The sequence below is a fragment of the Lytechinus variegatus genome, chromosome 6 (genome assembly GCF_018143015.1).
Source record: "Lytechinus variegatus isolate NC3 chromosome 6, Lvar_3.0, whole genome shotgun sequence".
Taxonomy (NCBI): Eukaryota; Metazoa; Echinodermata; class Echinoidea; order Temnopleuroida; family Toxopneustidae; genus Lytechinus; species Lytechinus variegatus.
Genome location: NC_054745.1, coordinates 32,634,596 through 32,645,082, shown reverse-complemented (window position 1 = coordinate 32,645,082; position 10,487 = coordinate 32,634,596). Strand labels below are relative to the sequence as shown.

The 10,487-nt window shown below is 34.4% G+C and overlaps 1 protein-coding gene across 1 annotated transcript in view; it reads left to right on the top strand.

Moving 5' to 3' along the window:
- Positions 1–2,328: 2,328 nt before the first annotated feature.
- Positions 2,329–10,487, top strand: part of LOC121417388 (transient receptor potential cation channel subfamily A member 1 homolog) — a 102,756-nt gene continuing 94,597 nt past the window's right edge. Inside the window, exon 1 of the mRNA XM_041611078.1 lies at positions 2,329–2,674. The gene's annotated coding sequence lies outside the window, so the exon portion shown is untranslated. The remainder of the gene's footprint in view (positions 2,675–10,487) is intronic.

The window sequence follows — 10,487 nt, the reverse complement described above, 5'->3', positions numbered from 1 at the left end:
TTCAGAAACTGTTAAAATACTTGGTGTTTATATTCAGTCAAACTTAAAATGGGATAAACAAATTTCAGATATTATAAAAAGGTGTAACAGAAAATTGCATATGTTCATACTTGTCAAACAATATAAACTCCCTATGTCAGACCTTGTTCAAATTTACATTGGATATATTCGTCCAATTTTGGAGTATTGTGTACCGGTTTTTAATGGAGCACTAACTGCTAAACAGGTTAAAGACTTAGAAAAAATGCAAAAAAGAGTTTGCAAAATAATTCTTGGCTCAGATTTTATAGATTATGAAAATGCATTAACAAAATGTGGATTAGAATGTCTTGAAAGAAGACGAAAAAGACTGTGTTTGGAGTTTGCTAAATCTCTTTTAAAAAAACCCTCACTGTAATAACTGGATACCAAAAAGGAAATATGTCTCAATCTCATTAAGGAGTGTTCCATACTTTGCTCAGTTAAAATGCAAAACAGATCGCTTTAGAAAAAAGTGCAATACCATATTTCATTGACTTACTAAATTCTAAATAATTTCTTCTTTTCACATCTTGAAATCAACTCAAATGTTTGCCATTGTTTGAGTCTCCATTTCAATCCAATTGATATTTGAATTTTTAATTGTCTAATATTCCTCACTTTTTAATATTGTATTTCCTTTTTCGTTCTATTTTATTATATTTAATGAATTTTTATGTACACTTGCTTTTTGAAATTTATTTATTATCTTTGTACATCGTGAATTGTAATTGTTTGTTGTTATCCGTGACCTGTGAACGTTTTATTGTAAACATGTTAATTTCAGCCTTCTGGTTTTGTAACATGTATTGTTTTTTTATACGAAATAAACCATGATTGAATTGAATTGAATTGAATAGTGGACTACTATATAGTATTCCGAACCCCGGACGAAACAAATTTGACTTTTCATTGGTTTACTAGTATGACTAGGTGACCGGTAATATCATGACTCATGTATATTCATTAATAAGACGCTCCTCGTGAATATATAATTCAGCTCAGATGTCAGGAGGCCCTGGCTCGCGCCATTAACCCAAATGGAAATTAAAATAAAATCTGAGCTCAAGTTATATTTAAAAAAAAAATACCAATTAGGGACTTTGGACTCAATGAAAAATAGACCATGGAGCTATAGCTCCATGAATAGACAAAGTGTTAAAGATAAACTCCAGTCTTGGTAACGATCTCAAAATGACTTTTTACAGAATCTAATATAATGACCAGCCAAGTGTCTGTTTGTATGAATAAAAAATATGTGCCAAAGGATTCCGGAAGAAATTGTGTAATTGCTGAGAAATAAGCAAAATACGATTCCCGTGAGTGTTGAAGCACCGACTGTTTGGGCCTCAGAAAGTTGCATATCTAGGGGCCTTCTCACACGAAAATCTTGAATCATCATCGTAATGATGATAACAATTCGTCTTTACACTGAAACACTGAAAATTTCACCAAAATCGGATGTAAAATAAGACAGTTATGGCATTTTAAAGTTTTGCTTATTTTCAACAGATTAGTTATATGAACGAGCCAGTTACATCCAAATGAGAGAGTTGATGACATCACTCACTCACTATTTCTCTTGTATTTATTATATGAAATATTTTTATTTTCTCGTCATTGTCATGTAAAATGAAGTGAGGTCCTAAAAAAGTGAGTGACATCATCGACTCTCTCATTTGGATGTAACTGGCTCGTTCATATAACTAGTTTGTTGAAAATAAGCAAAACTGTGAAATGTCATAACTTTCTTATTTTGTATCCCATTTTGATGAAGTTTTCAGCATTGTGCTTGTCTGATTTTTCTCTATTGATTCAAATCAACATTTTTCTGAAGTGGACTTGACCTTTAATCAAAATGGGTAGGGTGCATGAGAATGAACTAATAATTTGTATTTGGATGTAAGTCTCTGACTAACATTTATCTGAATAAACAATTGGTAATTTCTCCATCTCCTTGTAATACAAACTTGTGTACGGCTGCCTGTGAGGTCTATCCCCTTGGCAACGTGGCGGAGGGGTGGTGATGGTGTGTGTGTTTGTGTCTGTGTTTGGTGTAGGGGAAAAACCCCTTTATTCTTTTATGGAGAATACTGATCACCAATTATACTGTTAATACCTAAACATGTATTAATGCGCATCAATCCGCAACGTTATATTAGTCATTAATTCTTATTAAAAAAGGGGGCGTGAATTTACTGCCGTGGTATAACATGTCTTTATCTGGTAAAATAATTGGTTCGTTTATTTTGATTGGTTGATAAAATATTTCGCTAGAGTGACTTGGAAGAAATGTCCTGTATATATTCAAGTGTTTTCAAGTAGATTCAATCAGTTTAAGCCCCGCGGGAGCATTCGAACACACTGTTAAACCTAATGATGTTGCGTTCTTAAGAACTGTTAGGGGCAGCTTGAAATTGAATTGAACTGCGAGGAGGATATTGTTATCCTGTATGGAGGTCAGATGGATTTCTCCAAAACTCTTCGGGTAAATGCTTTCGAAGATATACTTTAACAACATACTATTTGCATCATCTGCCAAGTTCACATTCGTCATCTAATTATTAGGTTGTCTACGGAAAAAAATACAGGAAATCTAATCTCTACTCAAAATTCTGGAGCTTCACCGTGTTACGGCAAGTTTAATCCAAAACAGGTAAGGAAGGGGTTGTGAAATAATTGTACTAATGCTGAGAAAGGGTTGATGTTCAGTCGATTTACAATGAAAAGGTCAACTTATTTTCTTGCTAATTTATCTATGTAGTTTATCTAATGTTGCCTACCGATATGTTGGTCTGTTTCCTGTTATTCATGTACCCCTTTATGGTTGTACCATCCAGAGGCGGACAAAGCTTGTGCCAATGAGGGTCACTAAACACTGATTTTTTTTTGTGGGTGGTGCCAACAAAAGACTAATTTTGTTATGTACATCTTATATTTACTCTTCCAAACAAGATGGGATATCTTTTAAAGCCTACATTCATTGAGCAATTTTAATTATTCAGTATTATGAAAATGTTGCCCATTCTGAAGTAATTGCTGTTTATTTTTAACCTTACTGGACAACATGCTTCCGCATCGTTTAAAATACTGCCCTTAACTGGATCGTCATATAATTACCCTCGTGGTGGCCAAAAATTACCCAATATTTGTTTTACAGTGTAAATAAACACTGTGAGTGCGATGCCCAAGTTCCCTTTTTAATATCTATTTTATGTAATTTGTGAATGATAAAAAAAAAATCAATAACAGTTCTGCACTCAGTCCGATATCAAAATATTTGTTATTCGAATGCATTTATGTTACAATTGATAAGCGAACCAGAATAAGTAACCACTAACCTTTATGATTAGATAATATTTCTGTAAGGAATATTAGGCCTCGATTTGGCCCGTTTTACTCAAGAATCTCTGATCATCTGCTCGTATTATGTGTTCTTAAAGGTCAGGTCCACCTCAAAAAATGTTGATTTGAATCAATAGAGAAAAATCAGATAAGCACAATGCTGAAAATTTCATCAAAATCGGATGTAAAATAAGAAAGTTATGCCATTTCAAAGTTTTGCTTATTTTCAACAAATTAGTTATATAAACGAGCCAGTTACATCCAAATGAGAGAGTCAGTTATATCACTCACTCACTATTTTTTTTTGTTGGTTTTTTTATTGTTTGAATTATACAATATTTCAATTTTTACGAATTTGACGATTAGGACCTTCTTGCATGAAGCACAATATGTTAAAATAATGGAATTCCACGTGTTCAGGGAGGAATGAAACTTCATTTCACATGACAATGACGAATAAATAAAAATATTTCATATTTCATATAACAAAATACAAAAGAAATAATGAGTGAGTGATGTCATCAACTCTCCCATTTGGTCTAACTGGCTCGTTCATATAACTTTTTTGTTAAAAATAAGCAAAACTTTAAAATGCCTTAACTTTCTTATTTTAGATCCGATTTTGATTAGATTTTCAGTGTTATGCTTGTTGATTTTTTTCTCTTTTTATTCAAATCAAGTTTTTGTTGGGCTGGACTTGTCCTTTAATGCTTACCAATCAAATGTTAACAACCAAAGCAGACATAATGAAAGACTACCAATGATATAACAGCTTGCCTTAATGGGAAAGCACTCTTTATCCCACAATCAGGAAAGCTTTCTCTTGTTAGGCTGCAATATTCGTCAGACTAGTAGTAATAATAGTTGAATATGACGGCGCTCCTAAATCTCTGGAGATTAAACGCGCCAGGTCGGTTTCTATGGGAAATGAACTAGGCCTTTGATACCCATAGACTCGTGTGTAAAAGTGGCACTTTAAACAAAATCATGAAAAAGGGATGCCATTCGAAGGCTCATGCTTACTACCAGTAGATAGGATTATGTGTGACATTTCATATCTGACCAGAAAGGGTATCTTTACAGGCTCATTTTAAAAATAAATTGGCATTTATGAAGACTACACCTGGCATGACAGAATTCATCACTTGAGAGACTAAAATGACCCTACGTCGTCCGCCAGTAAAAGAAAATACTTCCAAAGTGATGATATATCTTCCAACTTTTGAAAAAAAAGAAGTTCAGTACTTACTCTCCCTAGAATCAGTGTTAGATTATCAATCATATTCATTCATTTTTGTCAATCAGCAATATCTAATTTAATAGTTGAAAATGGGTTGGCGCGAATGGATATCTTTTGCCTGCCTGTTGTATTTAGGTCCGTGTAATCACTTTCGTAAGTAGGGCTTCGGAGAATGAAAGCATATGTGACGCCAAACCATTCGGGGACGATTGCATGGATACTTTAAATTTGTATTAGTCACCCATCCACTTATTATTAAGTCATACAGAATTTTATAAAATCTTCGCGAAAAAAATTCACTAAGTACCAATACTTAATTGTGAAAAACGCGCGTGATATGATTCTTCGTGGAAAGGGCAATGGTGGTTGGATGTTAAATTGATATTGAATTTTACAAACATCTTTTTCATTATATGTATATATATACATCCACGGATACATATATATATATATATATATATATATATATATATATATATATATATATATATATATATATATATATATATATATATATATATATATATATATGTATATATATATTCCTGAATATTTGATTTTCTGAGGATGTTTTTTTTTTTGTAAAGAATATCAAATGCCATTCTCCCATTCTCGTTCTGGCCTGTTTTTATCAGAAATCTCTGATCACTTGCCAGTGTTCTGTGTACTTAATGCTTACCAGTCAAAGATATTAAAGGGGAAGTTCACCCTGACAAACATTTTATTGTAAAAATAGCAGAAAAATTAATGAAAAATATTGCCGAAGGTTTGAGAAAAATTCATCAAATAATTAAAAAGTTATTAGAATTTCAATTATTTGATTTGTGACGTCATATGCGAGCAGCATTCCTACATAGCGAATGGTAAAAAAACAATGAAATATCATTTTCTCAGAAAATTGAAAATGGTTTTCACTGTAACTTCTGTATATCAATAGACAAATCGTTTCACACCCGATCATGAAAAGAAAACAAAATTAAGTCATCAGGAACCATACAAAATTTGAAATTTATGCATTTTATATTACATAACACATGGGACAGCTGCTCGTTTATGACGTCACAAATCCAAAACTTTGAACTCTAATAACTTTCTTACTCTTTAACGGATTTTCCTCAAACCTTGACCAATATTTTTTACTATTTTTTCTGCTATTTTTACAAGAAAGTTTTTTTCAGGGTGAACTTCCCCTTTAACAACCCAAGGAGACACCATAAGAAGTTAAAGATTACCGATAATAGAACAGCTTGACCAAATAAGTAAACGTCCTTTATTCTACAGTCACAAAACTTTGAGTTACTTTCGTTATTCAGAAGGTTCGAATATTCCGAATGTTCGCTATTCCGAAGATTTGTAATGGTTACACTTCGTAATTCCGAAGATTCTTTATTCCGAATGTTTGTAATACCGAAACACGTAAATTGCCTGTACCTCGATGTTCGTTAATCCGAAAACGAAAAAGGGTTCGTTGATCCGAATATTTTTGTAGCGTTATTCCGAAGGTTCGATAATCCGAAAACGAAATAAGGTTCGTTGTTCCGAAGGTTCGATATTCCGAAAACGAAATAATGTTCGTTGTTCCGAAGGTTCGGTAATCCGAAAACAAAATAAGGTTCGTTAATCCGAAAAATTGAAAACCGGGAAAGCAGAGGCAGAGGCAATGGGGGGGGGGTGGACATCGTTTCTCTTCAATTGTTATGAGGATGGGAATGCAAGGGCGGCCGAATCAATTTTCGTTTGGGGGGCAAAGCCAAAAAGAAACTCATACGTCAAAATTTACACTTTGGTGATTATATTCACCTTAAGATTATCATATGCGTGAAGTCATTGTGTGTTTTATATAGTTATTAAGTAGAGAAAGGCCTTTTTAAAGTGACTTCTGATTATGGAAAGGTGTATATTTAGGCTTTATTTTTCGCGAGAGAGTAAAATGATCGAGCGGCTTGGAAAAAGTTTTAAAACTCGTTTTTTGGGGGGTCAATTGTTCTTAAAATGTCATTATTGTGAGGTATTGCGAGCGTGAATCATAAGCTAAAACTATAGGGTATTTCAATAAGAAATGAAAAAAAAACCCGAGCAGGTTTCTGCTGTCATTAAAAAGATGTGCATGTAACTAAAGAATTAACACGAGCGCAAAACGCGAGCTTAAATATACTGACCAGAAAAGGAACCTGTTAAATAAATCATTTAGTGACCTCTTTAAGATACATAATCACCAATCAAATAATTGAGAGTGCGAAGCGCGAGCTGAAAATTTGTAATATTCTATCCTAATCCTGAAAACTAATAAAAAATGTATACTTTAAAAAGAGTATTTTATTTCGAAAACGGCACATTAAAAAAAAGGGAATTTCCCATTTTGGAAAAAATAGTTGGATCCCGGCGGATCCAACTTTTGCCAAAAGGGGGGGGGGGGCAAAAACTTTGCACCCATATTTTCCCCGATCGGCAGCTGAAAGCTGATTTTTATTTGTTTCTTTGAAAGGGTAGTCCTAACAGTCAATAATTTGCTTTATTATGAAATGAAGTAAATATGTAACAAAATCATAAGTCCTTTTGTCCTTTTTAAATAATGCGAGCGCGAAGCGCGAGCTTTTTTTTAATATGATGGGCAACATGTTTGTGATCTTCAAAACAAGATGCCTATGTAACTAGAGAATAACTGCGAGCAAGAAGCGCGAACAGAAATTTTAGATATAAGCTCTGACCTGATCTAAAAGGGACATGTTAAGGACTTTTTGCAGTTAGCCATGAAGACGATGCATGTTTCAACCAGGGGCGGCGGAACGTATTTTACTTTTGGTTGGGGGCAGAGCCATAAAAAGGCAGTTACATGTCAAAAGGGGCATTTTGGTGAGAGTATCTGTGTAAAGAGGTTGTGTATGTTGTGGTAATTAAGTTGAGCAAAGTTTTTTTTTAAGTTATCTCTGATTGATAAGATATATATTTAGGTTTTATTTTTGCGAGCGTAGTGAGCAAGCGGTTTGGAGGAATAATAAATCTGAAGTTTTTGGTCAATTACTGTGAAAAGGGCTTCGTTGTTAGATGTTGCAAGCGAATCTCGTGCTCCAACCTTTGGAAATTTCATGTAGGCCTAAAATGATTATTATTATAAAAATGATATAAATATTATTAACCAAGGGAAGCCACTTCAGTTCTGTTCTCCCATCTATTATTATTTCTACCCCGGAAGTTGAATGTTGAAGTTCACGTCTTGTTACATGAAATGTTCTCATAGTTTGAGCTCGCGATTCGCGCTTTCAACATCTTACAAGGATGTCCTTTTTTAAAGGAATTAGAGCCACAATCTCAGATATGATTTTTTTTCGTAAATATATATGTTATCATTCAGAAATCACCTCAAAATGGCTTTGCTCAACTTAATTACTACAAAACACACAACGACGTCATGCGGATGAAAATCTTCAGTTTTGACATTATAAGTCTCAATTTTTAGTAACAAGAAATTATCCTCTTCATAATATTTAAAAGTCCTTAATGATCAATTCGATCTTCACACTTGCATTGATTTGTTTCTTGCGATACACGAATCGTTTTTATCGGGGAAAATGTAGGGAAAATCCCCCACCCCCCACATTGAGCTGGATCAACTCCGGGAGGTAACGGAACTGATAGTGAACTACAAAGGGTTCACTCTTTTTTTTATTCGGAACCCCCTCATAGAAAATCATGGCTTCGACCCTGATATGCACGAACACACAACACTCATAATCTTATGAACATCCCTCACGCAACATACACACACATAGACCCACTGTTCGATGGATACGAATTTAAATGCATTCCATTTTTAAATTTCACATGAATTATGATTTAAAAAAGAACACTGAACGTTAAGCTGTTATGACTTTTATCGTCATTAACATTGTCAACACGAGGCGTAACGATCAATAAAATATTATTCACATTTATATTCTTTATTACCATTTTTATTATCATCATCCTTTGGATTATTATGATCATCATTAATATTGTTTTATTACCAGCAGAAGCTGTTATTAAAAATGACATCCCCTCCAATACAAATCCTATTATCTGGAGGTTACGCGACCAACAAACTTATTCCCTGCATCCTTAAACCATTTGCTTAGGCAGCAGTTGCTCAGATAAAATCGAAATTAAGCCGATTCTTAATGCAATACATGCTTTGGCCACAACACACACATGCATAATCAATCGTTTTTACTATTATTGCATAATATCGTGTTATCTTGTCATGACAACACTGTTTTTGTGACCTAAATGAATTAATTAAATTTTCAGATTAACGAACCTTCGGAATTGCGAACCTCATTTCGTTTTTGGATCAACGAACCTTCGGAATTACGAACCTCATTTCGTTTTCAGATCAACGAACCTTCGGAATTACGAACCTTCGGAATAACCGAACCTTCGGAAATACGAAGCTTCGGAATTACGAATGAATGCTTTTGTAATTACGATGGTTCGTAATTCCGAATCGTTTCTGTTTCTGTTTGTGGTAACTCCCGTAGGAACTCGGTAGGACAGCATTTTTTGCTGGTAAACGCCAGGCTGGCATATAACCAATTATCTGTAAAACGTTTTACGTCTAGGTTAATCAGTCATAGTGGCTGACGTTACAGACGACAGATATCACTCTCGGGTTTTTTTTATCAAAGTGGAGATAATGGCAGAGTTTGGATTCGAAGTTACAACCTTGGGATTATGAGTCCAATGCTCTAACCACTGGACCACACGACCCGATAAATTAAATAATCTGTCAGTGGCAAAGCCGGGAAAACAGGAAAGGCAAGCGTGATGGAGGGGGGGGGGGGGGGCTAAAACACTGTTGCTGTTCAATTGTTATGAGGACGGGAAAGCAGGGCCTGCAGAACGTAGTTTTTTTTTTTTGGGGGGGGGGAAGCCAAAAGGGCGTCTTTATGTCAAGATGTGCATTTTGGTGCAAGCGGATATTCTCACCATTAGAATATTATCTACATAAAGTTGTTTTGTGATTGTTTCACTTATGCTGAGCAAAGCTGGTGGCTGTTTTTTTCCCGGCCCCAGCCAAAAAGGGGGATCGATGTCCTAATCGAGGTCCTAACCGGTCCTATTCTGGTCAAAACAAGCCCCACCCCCCACGAGGAGTTAAATTCTTGGGCTTGCAATGGTAAACATTTAATCAAGAATTTATATTTTAGTATATCCGCCCCCCCCCCCCGTTACACCCACAAATGTAATAACACTTTACCCACAAATGTAATAATGACCTTACCCACAAATGTAATAAATTTGAAGGGATTTTAGGCGAATCCGTTCTAAACTAAAATCCTATAGTAATGCGTTCATATAGCAAAAAAGTGCAAAGTCTTTTTTTCCAAACCCGGTTGTTTCAAAAATTGTCATATACATGTAAGTCCGAAATCTTTTTACCAGACCCGGTTGTTTCAAAAATTATAATATAAATCCAAAGTCTTTTTTCCAGAGCCAGTTATTTCAAAATTTAAAATATAAGTCCAAACTAAGATACGATAATGATATTCCTGTGGAAAAAATGGGAATCGAGCTTAGTCTTTTCTCCAGACCCAGTTAATTAAAACTGGTGGAATCAATGTCTTTGTTGTTGTTTCAACTTATACGGTGTATATTGTGAATATATGCACTAAGAGTAAATTGAGAATCAAGCGTAGTCTTTTCTCCAGACCCGGTTACCTGTTATTTAAATGTTATGAATAACAGTTTACAACAGTATAAATACCCCATAATCTTATTAATGTTAGATATAGCGTAGTCTTTCAGCCCGACCTTTTTTTTTCTTTAAAAAAAATGCTAATAGCAAGAATTAAAAAAAATCAAAGTCTAAGACCAAACAAACCTTCAACCTAAGAACCTGTTTTAAAAG